The sequence below is a fragment of the Heliconius melpomene genome, chromosome 5 (genome assembly GCF_056956725.1).
Source record: "Heliconius melpomene rosina isolate 202511_hmr_F chromosome 5, ASM5695672v1, whole genome shotgun sequence".
Taxonomy (NCBI): Eukaryota; Metazoa; Arthropoda; class Insecta; order Lepidoptera; family Nymphalidae; genus Heliconius; species Heliconius melpomene.
Genome location: NC_140393.1, coordinates 4,045,661 through 4,062,054, shown reverse-complemented (window position 1 = coordinate 4,062,054; position 16,394 = coordinate 4,045,661). Strand labels below are relative to the sequence as shown.

Sequence of the window (16,394 nt, the reverse complement as noted above, 5' to 3'; positions counted from 1 at the left end):
ATAATTCATTCCTTCCTATGAGGAATCGAATCCACAACCGTCTCTAGTCACACGCTATTGCGCCACGACTTCCTCAATTTGCCTTTTGTTAACTTCTCTAAATATATATTTTATTGAATTATACGCAGATTACAGATTCATATATCATTGTTAATATGAAAAAAGAATATACAGTAGTCTATGTATATGTACCTACATACAGTAGATAGCAAATCAACAGATAATTAATTTTATCACCTTTTAACGCCGGTGTCGCGCGGTTTGGGCGATGCTGACAAAATCCAACAATTGTTGGTACTGCGTAATGTTTCTATTCAGCTATATTATGTTTTTAAATATATATATATATATATATATATATATATATATAGAGGTTTTATTAATATTGTAGACTAATTGTTTAGATGAATAACTTACTTAAGTCCATTCAAGTCACAAACGGCTCAGTACCGGCAATAATAAGTATATTTCAGTTCAGTTCTTAAATTAAAGCATTTCAAACGCGCCAGATGAGCACAAACCACTTCTCCAATGTCGCGTTGTATGGAGAACACACGAAGAAGTTTGTACGGTAAATAAGGCCCGTATTTGTAAATCGCTCTCAAATCTGAGATCGATCTTGGGATGCCATTCATAAATTATATAGCTTAAATGAAAATAACATCTCAAAATCGATCTCAGACTTGAAAGCGATATATAAATACGGGCGTAAGCATATTTCTCTTTTTACTTTAAATCAATTTGACATTTGGCAAAGACAAAACAGAGAACAAGAAACTCTAGTTAAAGTTTCAATGGAACAGAATCAATTCACTCTTGTATTTAAAGCGTGAATGTTGTACGCGTAAATGCGGCACGCTTACGTCACGGCGGGTCCCGTTTTACAACAATCGAAATTGTTTTTCTAAGGTATTAAATAAGGTTTATTTGTGACCATTTATGTATAGGTTTATAGAAAAATATTTAAATTGAATTTTGGTTATGCTACTTTATACAATTGTTTTTTATATTATATTCTAGTTTTAAAAGACATATTCAAGAATACAAAAAAAAATATGAATTCAACTTACGCTTTTAATTAAGGGGGTAAATAGCTAAAAATATAATGGATAGACAAGAAACTCTTATACAACAAATATGAACAATATAATGCATATAGTCTGTTTTGTTTTCTCATTTCTTTTGCTTCACGCTGTATCCCGCAAGCAGCAGGGTAGGCAGAGGGAACCTAGCGCTAAGTTAAGACACTCCGTCTCACAGTGTAGACATCAGAGCGAAAGAAATGAAAATATACATTTAAATAAATATATATTTTAGGTATTTAATTAACCCCAAAAAAATCAAACCTCTTGCCAATCTTTCAAGGGTCAATCCGTCACCCCTGCGCTAGGACTGGTTTCAACTCCTCAAGTAAATATGTCGTGAATAATTTAGCACAAATAGGTCTTAAACTCGCAATCCTTACGAAACAACATCAAATATTGACACAGGCAGACATGTGAGAGTACTAAAATAAACACTGTAGTTCACAAGGGCATCGAACTAGAACAAGCAAATTGGCACTGCAAAGCTGCGAATTGAAATATCAACAAAGCCCATCTTGTGGGACTGGAGTTTTGTGAGGACGAATGTATGAAATACTAACTTAGTAATTATATAATACTAGCGGCCCGCCCGCGGCTTCGCCTGCATGAACTACGTTATTATTAATTTCTGTCCCATGAGTACCTACGTCTTATAAGTGACGTCCATGCAAAATTTGAGATTCCTAGCATCTTAGTAACGAAGTTTCATACAAACTTTCAACCCCAAAAACAACCCCTTAGAAGTCGAATATCGCAAATTCCCGTCTTAGCGAGCACCTACGTCCTATAAATAACCTCCGTGCAAAATTTGAAACTCTTAGTTCTGGTAGTTTTTGAGATTTCTTGATGAGTGAGTGAGTGACCTTTCGATTTTATATATATAGATATACAAACACATATACATATATATATATTATCATTTCAAATGTCAATCAAGTTCTTCTAAACAATATATTTATTAAAAAGACATTAAAAGAAGACATCAAGTAGTAACGCCTACCGGCCCGAATGTTAAGAGACATTGCAAATGCAATGTAAACTGACAATATTTGGCCCAATGCCGGCCTATTGGGGCTAAACCTCTATGCAAAACAAACACGCTTTTATAGCTTTTAGCCAATTAAATTTTAGGACGCAGCAATTAATGTTTTATTACAACTAAATAGTAATGTAAATAAATATTATTGTGGATTAAATTAACACATGAGGCCGTCATGGCGCAGGGTGCAAGGGTGTGACTGTAACGCGACGGTTGTGGTTTCGATCCAGACTCGAGGAAGTGAAATATTTATTTACGTTTATATTTCCATTTCTTCCTTCAGAATTCGGCCGAAAGTGTCTTAACACTACGTTCATTCTGCCTACCCTACTGTGTGTGGGATACGGCGTGAAGCTGCAAAAGAAATAACACTTTTTTCAGTTCACGCTGTATCCCGCATTTAGCAGGGTTGGCAAAGGAAACTAGTGTTAGACAGTCCGAACCCCACTTTCCATCAAATTTTTGAGGCAATGACGGAGTTGAGGAGTGGCGGATTTCAACGCCGCACTTTTGCTTTGATACCAGAGCGAAAAAATTAAAATATGAATAAATAATGATCCATTGCACCGAATGTGAATCGAACCCAGAAATTTCGCGTTATAACTGAATATAACCACAAGAAGACTTAGATAGTATGAGTTTTGTATAAATACAATAAATTGAAATAATAAGCTGTAAGGTAGTTGAAGATATTTTAGTGCAATTTTTGCATATCGCATAAATTCCTGGAAGTAAAGATATATATAAAATGCACATTTTCCTCTAAACGTCCTATATATGTAAATTAAATGACCTGGAGTGCACGATTTTTTTGTGCATATCTTAAATACAATACTTAATAGCTGTAGCACGAAACCTGTAATTTAGGTGAGAATTATATTGAATGCAGTAAAAACTTCATAATATTATTAAAAATTTGCTTCACGCTGTCTCCTAGTGTCAAGACACTCCGTTCCCCATTTTCCCAAATCCTGGAGGCATGGCGTGTGTAATGACAGAACTCAACGCCGCGCCATACCTCGACCAAAGAGCGAACAAATGAAAATTCCAAAACAAATAAACATTTAATTAGCTTTAATGGGAATCGAACCCACACCTAGTCGCGTTTACTGTCTTCACTTATGACCTCTTCATAATATTATAATATAAATATATTTTTACATAATAAACAAAGTGATTTTAATAAGATAATGTTTCCTGAGAGCGTGGGACAAGTTTCCACGTTATTCTAGATCGCTATCAAGTCCGCATGACTTGGTGTGGTGACGCACCATCATATGCCCACTGTCCTCTGAAGATATGTTCTAATAGAAACGTTCATATATAAATGTCAGCTATTTGTTGTTTCTTAATTAATAATAAAGTTATTTTTAACCATTTATCTACATATAAATTTGTTGGGTAAACCACCTGCTTTGAGTTTCATTTATATAATTTATCCATATACATGGCGTGTGACTGTGAACGCAACGAAGTTCGATTGCAGATGGAAGAATGAATTATTTACGAAGCAGCGTGCAGCGTTAAGTTCCGCCACTCAATCTAAAAGACCTTTCTTTTGGATTACCATAAACTATAATAAACTTCAAATATTTTATCATATTATATTAAAATTTTAAATATACTGTTTTAATTTTTTTTAATTAAATAAACGAACAGATGGATCCATCCATCCATCTTCTACCAGATGGATTTCAAGCTGTAAAAGGAGAATTGGCAGACAAAAATGGAGATGGCGAGACGAGCTGGACCATTATAGGCCTAACTGGTGCTCAATAGCGCGAAATAGACCAGAATGGAAGAAGTGGAGAGAGGCCTTTGCCCAACAATGGGATGATGCAGGCTAGGGAAAAAAAAACGAAGGTAAACTTATATTAAATAACAAATATAATAAAATACTTTAAAAAATCTTATATTAAAAGTATTTTAATAAAACGTCCATAAGAATGTTTAAAGAGGAAATATCACGTTCTCGGTAACAGTTGTTGTAAATTGTACGAATCATGGACTCCAGTCATTTTAGAACAAATCGAATCAAGAAAAAAAACCACTGTCACTTAATTATATAGGAAGCATTCTCGTATTTAATTTTAGTATTTTTACGCAAAATTAAAACAATTTCTTGACACTGTATATTATTAAGTCGATCGTGATATGTGTAAAAAAAAACATGACAACCGCATTTAAAAGCTTCCTGAATCATAAAGTTAACAAATAATAATAAAACTATTTAGATTTAACGAGCCCAGTAGTGGCGTAGCAAACGTGACAGGTTGTGAGTTCGATTCCCACTCGAGGAATTGAAATATTTAATATTTTCATTTCTCCGCTCTAGATTTGCGTTCCGTCACTCAACACGAAATCTCTCCAGATTTATAGGAAAATGGGGAACGGAGTGTCTCATCACTATGTTCCCTCTGCCTACCATGCTGTGCGCTGGGTTACAGTGTTAAAAAAAGCTTGACAGAATGCAACACTAAATAAAACGCACATATTTCAAAATAGCGCGAACAACATTAATTTTAGAATTACCCTAACGTACAGCCGCAGGTGGTTCGGTTCGGTAAAGTAAAAGCAAAAAAGAGGAGTCCATACAACTCCCCACAATAGTGTCATTAATCCTTCATAGGGTCATTGACCCCGGCAAGCGAGTGATAGACAATGGTAGTGGTTTGTGAGCTGAATTAATGCGCGTGCGCATGCAATTGGAGGGAGCCCGACCAGCCTTGAACTTGCGCACTGCAGTCCGGTGCAGGCGGTGAATGCGAAATACGTCGTCGTCGTCGTTTCTAGGAGAGTCATGCTCGTGTTACGATTGTACCTTGATTGTGGACTTTTGGAAATATCATCTTTGATATAGGAGAAACAAGTTTAGTAGTGTCATTTTATTATTGTTATAATAATTTATAGTTATATTTTTATTGTAAACTAGTGGCTCCCACGTGGCTTCGCCCGCTTGTACGACACTATGATTTATTTTCTCATCTCAGTTACTTTCGTGATCTATAATTACATTATCATTTCAGCCAATTTAATAACATTGTCGCATTCATTATTACTATATATTGACAGTAATGGACCCGAACGCGGCTACGCCCGCTTGAACTATACGAATATTTATTAAATATATTTATGAAATTATTTTCAGTTTTCAATAGAGAGATGCGTTAAGCAAGCTCATTTTGAATGATTGGGCCATTTTGTAACAACAAACTTTGCAAATCGTTGCTTAGCAACGGTCGCATAGCGACGGTTGTTATTAACATGGCGGAATAAATTGCATGTCAAATTAATAAGTATTTTAATATATTGGTATATATCGAAAATATTACAAATATGAGAAAAAAGTATCCTACGTTCATCCCGAGACCCTCAAGTATCTCTATATGAGTGTTTTAACACAATTAAATTAGTGGTTTGGGCCTGATCGCATAAAAGACAGACAGACAGAGTTACTTTCGAATTTATAATATAGGTATGGATAGGCGAAATATAATGTGTTGATTGAATTAAAAATATATTTATATATAATTAGTTCATTGGCCTTAGATAATTAATTCAACAGGAATTGTAAACATTATCTACATATATCACACATTCTTAGTTCTAAAGACTGAACTATAATTACCGGAATTACAATCGTACGTGTTGTTTGTGTTTATCAATTGTAAACAAATAAGCCGTGTTAATTCAACACGATAAGCAAATAATACTGTACGTACATTTAACGTTTTTTTTTCTCGTCTTCTGCATGTAGCTGGATAGGCAGAGGGAGCCTAGTGTTAAGGCACTCCGCTTCTCACTTCCCGCTGAATTCTGTAGCCATTGGCTACTAAATGGCGGGATTCAACGCCGTGCTGTATCTTGACACCAGAGCGAAGAAACGGAAATATAAATTTAAATAAATATTTAATTTTCTCGAGTGGGGATCGAACCTACCACCAGTCGCGTTAACAGTCACACTTTGTGCCCCAACGCCACTCCTGGCCTGAATAATTTATAAAATGAATGTTAGCTTTTAATGTACGGAAAAAATAAGGAAAATAAAAAAAAAAACATTGCACTTTTCTCTGAAATTATCCAGACCACCCTTATTATATACATGCACGAGTATTATTAATATAAAAAAATATATTAATAAAAATAATAATATTTTATGTAATGTTTACATATTATACATTTCCATATGCAGAAATATACTCAATGCTCAAGTACCTACTTTAAATACATTAACATTCATGATATAGAGATCACACGGTTGATAAACAGGCACGTGTGCCTCGTTACCAGAGCGAAGAAATGACAATATAATATTAAATATTTAATTTCCTCGAGTGGGAATCGAACCCACAACCTACGCGATGACAGGCACTGTGCCACGACGGCCTCGGGTTGCAGGATAGCGTGTATCTGTTTGGTTTGTTATAACACTTATCAGAATTTTTATATATTATATATATTTTTTTAGCGTCACGCTGTATCCCGCACACAGCAGGGTAGGCAGAGGGAACCTAGTGTTAAGAAGACCGTTCCCCACTTTCTGCCGAATTCTGGAGGCATTGCGTGTTGAGGAGCAGAACTTAACTCCTCGCTTTGCCTCGACACCAGAGCGAAGAAATGGAAATATAAACGTAAATAAATATTTCACTTCCTCGAGTGGGACTCGAACCCAGAACCTGTCGCGATTACAGCCACACTATTATATATTTTTATATATTCTTTTAACAAAGCTCACAAGTCCTTATGTTTTATAATATAATAATATATAATTACTTATTATTTATATTATGTACAAAACAGACAGTAGGTTGTGGGGTCGACGTCCTATCAACCGGTCGAGCTTAAAGCTTTGTCGAGTGAACAGCTCACGCTAATTTGGCCCACTTTTGACTATAACTATACATACTTCATAATTAGGCATAGTAATTTAAAACTACCTAAATGGGTCTTAGAAATAATATTAATTAAAAATCTATAAACTTCAGGCCTAGGAGGGTCTAGAGAGGATTTGGAGAAGAATTGATCGATATTTCGTTCGATAAAATCGTCTCTATCTGCTGAGGTTCGTCTCCAACGCTAAGGCTCATTAGATCGAAAAGAAAAACCGGATGTTATAAAAGGAAGAAGGTCCTAACAAACATAGCCTTTATTAAATTTTTATTAACTTTTTTTATTTTATTCTATACATATTTACATTTATGATTATTTTTGCTATGATAGTTGTATATAGGCTACGCGTTTAGTAGATATATAAATTTCATAACAAACTATTATTTTGTTAAACATAATATTTTTAAAAAGCTAGTGACTGTAAGCGCGATAGATTGTGGATTCAATTCCCACTCGGGAAAATGAAACATTTAATATTTTCATTTCTTTGCTCTAATGTCCAGGCAAAGCAGCCTTGGGTTCCGCCACTCAACACGGAATACCTCCAGAATTCGAAGAAAAATGAGGAACGGAGTGTTTTTATACCAGGTTTTCTACCCTTCTGTGTATACAACATAGAGCAAAAAAAAACATAATATTATAATATTTAAATTATTCTTCAAATAAAATCATGATAAATAGGTAAACATAGGTAACTAGCCCTTACTGCGCCGGCGCAGGTTACATTAATCTCCCCTTTGCGGTTACTATGTCGAATAACGGTGTACGAATAGATAGAGTCAGGCTTATCTACTCTACTAGTACCAAAGAGTAATGTAACAGAGGTTACATTTTATAGGTGTTTTCATATAATTAGGTATATTTCGTTCGTTAATAGATTTATTGGATTTGCCTAATTTATGTTAGTTAAAAGATTTCGTTATAGTATAAACTTCATGACCATGCTTTAATTAAAAAATCGATGTACTTTTCATGGAAGGTTTTTTAAAGAATACAATAACAATTAAATGTAAATAAATCAAATTAATTATATGACAATAAGCGAAACTAATTCGTCTTTATCGATATCAAATATCGCAACTAATTAAAATATAATTTTTATAAGGTTTATATTAAATACTATTGAGCTGAATTGCAATGTAATATAACACTTTACAACTTAATTAAAACAACGTTGATAATGTATTGAACATAAGCAATTGTAAGCAAAATTGTAAATTATTGTAGCGCCTATAACACGTACTATGTTCTAATAAAGATTTATATATTAATTTTTTATTTCTTTTTGATGGTGAGCCCCAAAACAAATATCATCTTAATAAGCTTAGGTAATTAATAGGTATATTAAACAACATTCATTTATGGGGATCTTTAAGTAATATTTAAAATAACCAAATCATCACAACCTGAATAGAGTGCTTTATATCTAAGATTAATATATTTTAGACTAAGCATTTACAACTATAATGAGTGACTTTGTTATATTTTTTAAAAAAATAATATGAAATTAAAACCGACATACGTACCTACATTCATATTAATAATAATACATCCATACAAATAATAAAACATTTTATTCTATAGTTTTTTTTATTACTAATATCTGTTTCATCAATATTATTTTTCATATACCAGGGTAGACAGAGGAAACCTAGTGTTAAAACACTCGGTCTGCCACTTTCAGCCGAATTTTCGAGCTTTCGGTATCAACCCTAGCACTAGAGCGAAGAAATAAAAATATTAATAAATAAAAGTGCATAACTCGGGGGAGTGAGAATCGAATTAACGACTGTCACTTTACAATCACATCCTTATGCACCAGCGCTACGACGGCCTCCATTAATATTTGGTGAATAAATTTCAAATTATTTTTCAGACATCTTCGATCTTCAGCATCATCAGCATTCTGATTAAGTAAGTTAACAAGAACCTAGTCCCTGGTTTAACAGATCCTTAGTCTTTGCGGGCGAGCGGATGGAAGTCATAAACTTGCTGCGTGTTGTGTCACGCTCATGAGCAGTTATGCGATGTTTTTGATCCAGTTTACGTATAATTGAACAAAAAACATACTGACCATTGTTCTTTGTTTGATACTAAATCGCTCTATACATAATTTACAAAATAATATCTGACAATACGACGGATGTTATGGGCATGGGCGTAGGAAGTGGGGATGGGGGGTCCGTGCCCACACCAGAATAGTCTGCTATCTAAGAAATATTAAAAACGAAACAAAAAACATTTCCATTACACGAACATTTCTGTGCAAAGGTAAAGACCATGCCCAGAAATAATATATGGGAATGTTTACTTAATTAACATAACGAGACTTTTGTAATTTTAGTCATCGCAGACGTCTTCACTCAGTATACTCGTATATACCTATAATAAAATAATAAAAAATATACCGTTTTCAACTGTTCCGTTGTTCCGTTGTTAAATTAAGACAGGATTTCTCATAATAAACGCTATATCCAATTAAAGTTTTACCATCAATCAGCCTACTCACATTTCCTTCGTAGCTCTATGACAATAATTGTACTTGACAAGGCTAACGGTATCAATTCGTTCCTATTGAATGATAAGATTGTTTTATATTTGTAATTTTCTACGCTAGTGACGTTTTACTTATATAAAAAAAAACAACGACTATTTATTTATAGTTGAAAAAAAAATATTTGAACACGAATCGAATATATAATAATCGATAAAAAATATCTTTACAGTTATCTATCGAATCATATCTGTTGTGAGCCAGGACCGGACTTATTGGGGGGTCAACGACCCAGCCATCTTATGTTTTCGGCGTGTCGGTTCAGAGAATTAGAAAATTTCGAAGAGTCGGAAAAATAAAAGCGCACGAAAGTTTTTAGCGGCGTATATTTTAAACGTTTTCCATAGACGATTAAAACTTTTTATATAGACAAATATTTTAACAAAGACTTCGATAAAATGGGTTTCTTTTTTAATTAAAAATTTAATTTTTGTTAACTTTGCACGAATGTACCTATAGATTTTTTCTAATAATGTAAATCATCATATTAAATATTCAGATAAGCTATTTATTATAATTAAATAGAAAATAACACGAATTTTTTAATATATATGCAATATTATACTATGATATACACATACAAAGTGGGGAACGGAGTGTCTTTCCACTAAGTTCCCTCTACCCTGCTGTGTGCGGGATGCAGCGTGAAGCTGTTTTTTTTTACTATGATATAAATATCTAAATATATTATTAAATAAAGACAATTCGTATTATTTATAATCCTACATTCTTTGACTAAACAAAATGTTAATATATTTGATACCTCCTGCGAAACAGACTTAGCAACACGACAATTCTACGAAAAATTCAAAAGCCGAATAAATAATATCGTGTTTTATTTTCTAAAACCCATCGACCAAGACAAAGAAATTCCAAACAGAGTTTTAGGTTTGCAAAAACGAAGATGGTATCTCCCAAGGTAACATTCTGAAATACGTCGGCATTTTAATTGATGACAGACGAAATCTTATACAAGCCAAATATTTTAATAAGCAAAAACTATTGCTGTTGCTATTATGAAACTCGGTTTAATTAATTATTTGAAATATAAAAAAATGTGACGACCGAATAGAGAAAAAAGAAATGTCTGAAATTCAATAACATTTAAGTTTCGTTATTTTACGTGAAACCGCTTTTTCTTCTTCTAGCGATAATAAAATACAAAAAAACATGCTTTTTACATTATGTATATTTAATAATGATATGTTATCAATTGTAAAAAATAATAAGAAAACATTTAAAAACCTATACTTAACTAAAGCTAAACTAAAGTAAATATAAATATCACAACAGCCAAATAATAATACTAGTAGTTTTTACTATAAAAGGGTCATAATCAGAAAAAGTGTCCTTTTTGTGTCTTTTCTTGTCCCGCTACTTTGAATGCGTTTTAAAAATACAATTTTAAAGATAATTTAAATATTTTGCCATTTACGATAAATTTATTTATTAACTTAAAGATTTTTGTAATATTTTAAATGTATTATGGCAAATAATAGTATTTGTTGTTAGTTGCAAAAAACCTTTCAAAATGCTTCCATACAATTTTTCGTGTCCCATTCACCACTTTACTTTTTAAGAATTGATTTGTTACGAATGTTTATGGTTTTATTTGATTTCAGGTATGTTTATATTACTTTACTTTATGCATAATATTAAATAGAACTACTTTTATTGATACATTATTTAATAAACAATATATATTAGTTAAGTAAATTTGTCCCAAAATATTGTCTTTTTGTTACTCAGGGCTAGTAACGTACAATTAAATTATGAACGCAATTATTTTGGATGGTGTTTAATATTGTTTTTTGTTGTGGCACCATACTTCTAAAAGTCAATGCTGTCGTAGCTACAACAAGTAGTGTTCTCGCAGCAGTAGAGGGGTTCAAATGTTTTAGAGGGAATGCGTGAAATTCATCTCAGGGTTATAAACGGCTTTTATTTTGGTAAGTATTCTATAATTTCGTTTTCTTGTTTATGTTATTTGCTTCTTTTTACAAAATCTCAAAAAAGAACTTCAGTGCTTGCAGATGCAACACGTGGCTTATGAGCAAATATTTAAAAGGGTTAGAATTTCTCAGATTTCATTCTCAATTTCGTTATATTTCGTTACGTAACGAAATTGAGCAAATATGAAGCCTAGTTCACAATTACGGTACCAATGTTTTCTTATATATGTTTATAATAAAATTGTATCGAACCAGTGCTTGTATATGGAAGATATGTATATAAGAAAAAAAAATTGCTGGCATATGAAAAAAACTATTAGTGACTTTTCATAAAATAAAGTAACCAAAAATAATGATTTTTAAGTTTTTTGCTTGTTTGCTTGTTTGTCTGTGTTTGTGCACGCTAATCTCATCACCGATTTAGTTAAAAGACATTTTTTATTCTGCCTGAAATTTGTTGTGATTTTGTGATTATTATTTTTTGATAAATATTTTTGTATTTTCAGTAAGCGTCATGGCTCCTATGTCAAGTGCTGAAATACATAAAAGATATAGAGAACGTCTTAAAAAGACCAATCCTATTAAATATGAAGATATGCGGAATAAACACTTACAAAGAATTAAACTTAATTCCAGTGATAACGACTCAAATTTTGATATATTTTAAAGTGGATTTAATTTTATCATTAACTTTGTGATCCCTAACTAGAAATATAAGTTTATTACGTTACTAACTAGCATTATTATATTGTTCATATTGTCAGTTTGTTATGTTTTCTTCTTACATTTATAATCTGTTAATTCAACGATTGAATCTTTAAAATTTTAATCTGTGTCTCATTAAATAAAAAAAACAATATTTTATTCATATAATATCCTTATTTCGTTGTGTATAATGCCTTATGACATCAGTTTCGTAACAAACATTATCAGTGTTGTTACTTATCAGTTACGTTACGAATTCGAAAATGTCCACTTTTCTGATTATGACCCAAAAATAAGTTTTTACTGTAAATATTTAATAGGTTAAACTAAATACTTCAGTCAACTCTTTATGTCTCCTAATTGAACCCGCATCCGCCGATCACTGATAACGCGACCACCAAATTTGTAGCTCAGCTAACTGTACTTATGCAGTGCTATGCAAATGCAACAGTATTTTATCACGTTTCTTCACAATTATTGTTGAAATTTGAATAAAAATGTATAAAAATATGTAGGTACGTTATATTTTTTTAGTAGGGTAGGCAGAGGGTATCTAGGAACCTAGCCTTAAGACACTATCCCTCGAATTCTGAAACCATTTTTTTTAGTGGCGGAACCCAACGCCGCGCTTTGCTTCTTTACAAGAATGAAGATTTGAAAATAATAAAGTATTTCATTTCCTCGAGTGAGCACATAGCAGGGTAGGCAGAGGGTACCTAGGAACCTAGCCTTAAGACGCTTTCCCCCGAATTCTGAAAGCACTGATTCTTTAGTGGCGGAACTAAACGCCGCGGTTTGCCTCGTTACAAGAGTGAAGATTTGAAAATAATAAAGTATTTCATTTCCTCGAGTGTATATAGAATAAACAACCACGTTTACACCTGATCGCTCGTGCCCCTGCGCTAAAACTCGCCTCAGCTCTGGTTGACGTATATAATTGAAATTGCTATATTTGTTTACAATTTAACAAAATAATAATTATCATTGATTAATATATAATCCAATTCAGCAATGCAAATTCTATTTATATAATAATAATATTCAACCTTTTTTTGCTTAAATGTGTCGAAAAACGTTCGGATTCTACTATTTAAAATACGAGATGCTATACTTATCAAAAAGAAGAACATCATCCATATGTCACTATATTTTATACTCACTCTGCGTAAAAGAATATATGACAATTTATAAAAACTAATTAGTCATTAATCATTAAAAAATATATATAAATATCAATAAAATTAATTACTTCTAGAAACAATTTTATAGCTTTACCGTTAAAACTAGATATATAACATTGTTACCTAACATCAAGAACCACCGATCAAATTGGACCGTAAGTCATTGCCCGCAACACGATCTTGACAATGACGTGACGCTTCCATGCATTCTAATTCCGCATCTCGAATGTGGATCCGGTTGGCGTGACCCACAAACCTGGTGCACTGGTCGCTCTGACCGATGGCTTCGCGTATAAATTGCATTTAGTGCAATGTACCAATCATTTCTCATCACGTTTGTATATCCGTTTAATTGGAAACACGTTATTTGAATTTTTTTTTTTTTTCACGCTGTATCCCGTAATAGCGGGTTAAACAGGAGCCTAGTGTTAAAATACTCCGTTCTCCACTTTCCGCCCAATTTATGAGGTATTAGTACAGTGCGAACAAATGAAAATATTAATAAATAATAATTAATTCCTCGGATTAGGAAATCATCCTCAACATGTTACTATAATATGTAGAGTTCTAATTTAGCGTTTTTGTTTTGCAAAATGAATTTTTTATATAATATATTAATTAATGTGTATAATATCAAATTTTCATATAAGATTGTGCATATTTCTGAATGGAGGGTTAATATTAACACTTTATTGTCGTAGTAGCGTCGTTGTTACCGTTATCAAACACGTTTCACGCGGCAATATATTACTTGGATACGTCAGTTTTTATTTGGATATTTTTTGCTAATTTTCTTTGGCACTTTTCGTCTTAACTACAAACTGTACTTTACTTTTGTAAATAATATTCTCCTCAATTATTTGGAGAAAAATAGTAATACATATATTTGTATTTCTATATTAAGCCTGAGAATTGTTTGTTCTGTGTTGACAACAACGATGACTAAACTATAAGGTCAAGTAATCACCAAGCAATCTTTGCAGAATGAGGCATACGCGTGTGTCGGTAAACGCGACAGGTTATGGGTTCATTCCTGACTCGAAGAAATGAAATATTTCATATTTTTTTTATTCGCCTTGGCGTCGAGGTAAAGCGCGCCGTTGAGTTCAACTCAACACATAATGCATCGAAAATTACTCGGAATGCGTGGAACCGACTGCCGGACACTATATTCCCGGATTGTTATATGCGGGATAGAGCTTCACGCTGTAAAAATAAACTTCGAAAAACTTTCGAACTTTCATTGTTAAATAGCATATAACTTTTTTAAAGTATTGAGAATGAAAACACCTGCTAATTAAATAATACAATGACTCAACTGTTTCCCCCTACATTATTTTTCGATGCATTCACCACGTGTTTACGGAATGGACCCTCGATCAATAAGTATTACTAATGAAACCGAATATTTTAAGTGCGACACAATAACCTTACTGTTTTAGCTGTATCAAAAACAACATATAAAAATGAAAACAATACAAACATACATACAAAAAAAACAAATGTTTCCTCTTTATAATATTAGTATATATTTAGTTATATTTTGATATATTTAATATTACAGCTTTCATAAATATTTTTTTACAAAGAAGATTTCGCTAAGACAATAATCAAATTTATGTCGACATGTGATGCTAACTCGAAAAAACCAATGTAATTTTTAACAAAATATCACCTAAGGTTTTTTTTTACATTCACGCTGTACCTCGTACCTAAATAGGAAGGGTGGCCAGATGGAACCCGGGAACCTAAAGTTAAGACACTCCGTTTCCATTAAGATCCGCATTCGAACCCACAACCGTCGCAATCGAACCCACCGAACCCGTACAGTCGCATATTTGGGGCCCTGTGCCATAAATAACCTTAATTATAATAATAAACTAAGACCATAAAGAAAAAATCGTGAATAGAACATGCGTGTGAAATCATATTAATTATTCGAGCTTTCATATTTATTATTATTATCCACAAAATTAAATATTTATCGTCACGCGAGCTCGTAGCTATTACCGGAACTTCTGAAATCGATTTCTAGTGCCACCCCGTAGTGGGGTAGCAGTGACTGAAACAATTCTCATATATCGATTTCTCGAGTTGTTATTTAATATCCCGTAGAAGTTAATGTCAGAGCAAGTTGTTAGTAAAACTTAAAGTGTTGCTAATGACTTTGTAAAGCACTTAAAACTTGGAATTTGTTACCTATAATGAAGGGATGGCATTATTTTTTTTTATATAATGTTAAATGACATTATCAAAATATCGATATATTATCAGAGATATCGATATATATCGAATATGTTATCTGAGACCTGTTGTGGCGCAGCGGCACAAACAAGCAATTGTAAAAGTGATGATAGGTTGTGAGTTTGATTCCACCTTGGAAATGAAATATTTAATAATTTTATTTCTTAGTTATATTAACGAGGCAAACTGCGGTGTCAAGTTCTTCTACTTAACATGCCTCAAGACTTGGCGGAAAGAGGGGAAAATAGAGTCTACCTTGCTTCATATGTGGTAATACAGCATAAAGCTAAAAAAAATACTTGTAACTTAAACGCGCTTTGGTATATTTTTTTTACTTTTTTCTTTTTTTTAACTGTGGCTTTTTATTAACGTGTTTAGCTTTTATTTTATAAGCTTTACTAGAATATTCCCTTATTTAATGAATATAGCCTTAAATAAATTTGTAAAAATTTTAAATGTATTTCATTTCTAAAACACTTACTAAGTATTTTTTTTACATAAAACATAATTTTTAATTTCAATTTAAATATTCTATATTAAACAAAATTAGTAATTATTTTATTTATATTATATTTAAACATATAATATGAGACGAATGGTATCATATTTTAATAGCAAAGCGTAAAGATGCGAAATTCTTACGCAAAACGGAAACAGTTGCTGCGTTCAAATTTTGATAGCCCGCATTGCGGTTATATACTCGTATGAAATAAAGAATTTATACAAACTAAAGTATATAAAGTT

General features: G+C 32.4%; 1 protein-coding gene across 2 annotated transcripts in view; it reads right to left on the bottom strand.

Annotated features, from left to right (window-relative positions):
- Positions 1-16,394, bottom strand: part of LOC146538939 (long-chain-fatty-acid--CoA ligase 5) — a 56,228-nt gene that overhangs the window by 35,165 nt on the left and 4,669 nt on the right. The gene's annotated exons all lie outside the window — the stretch shown is intronic.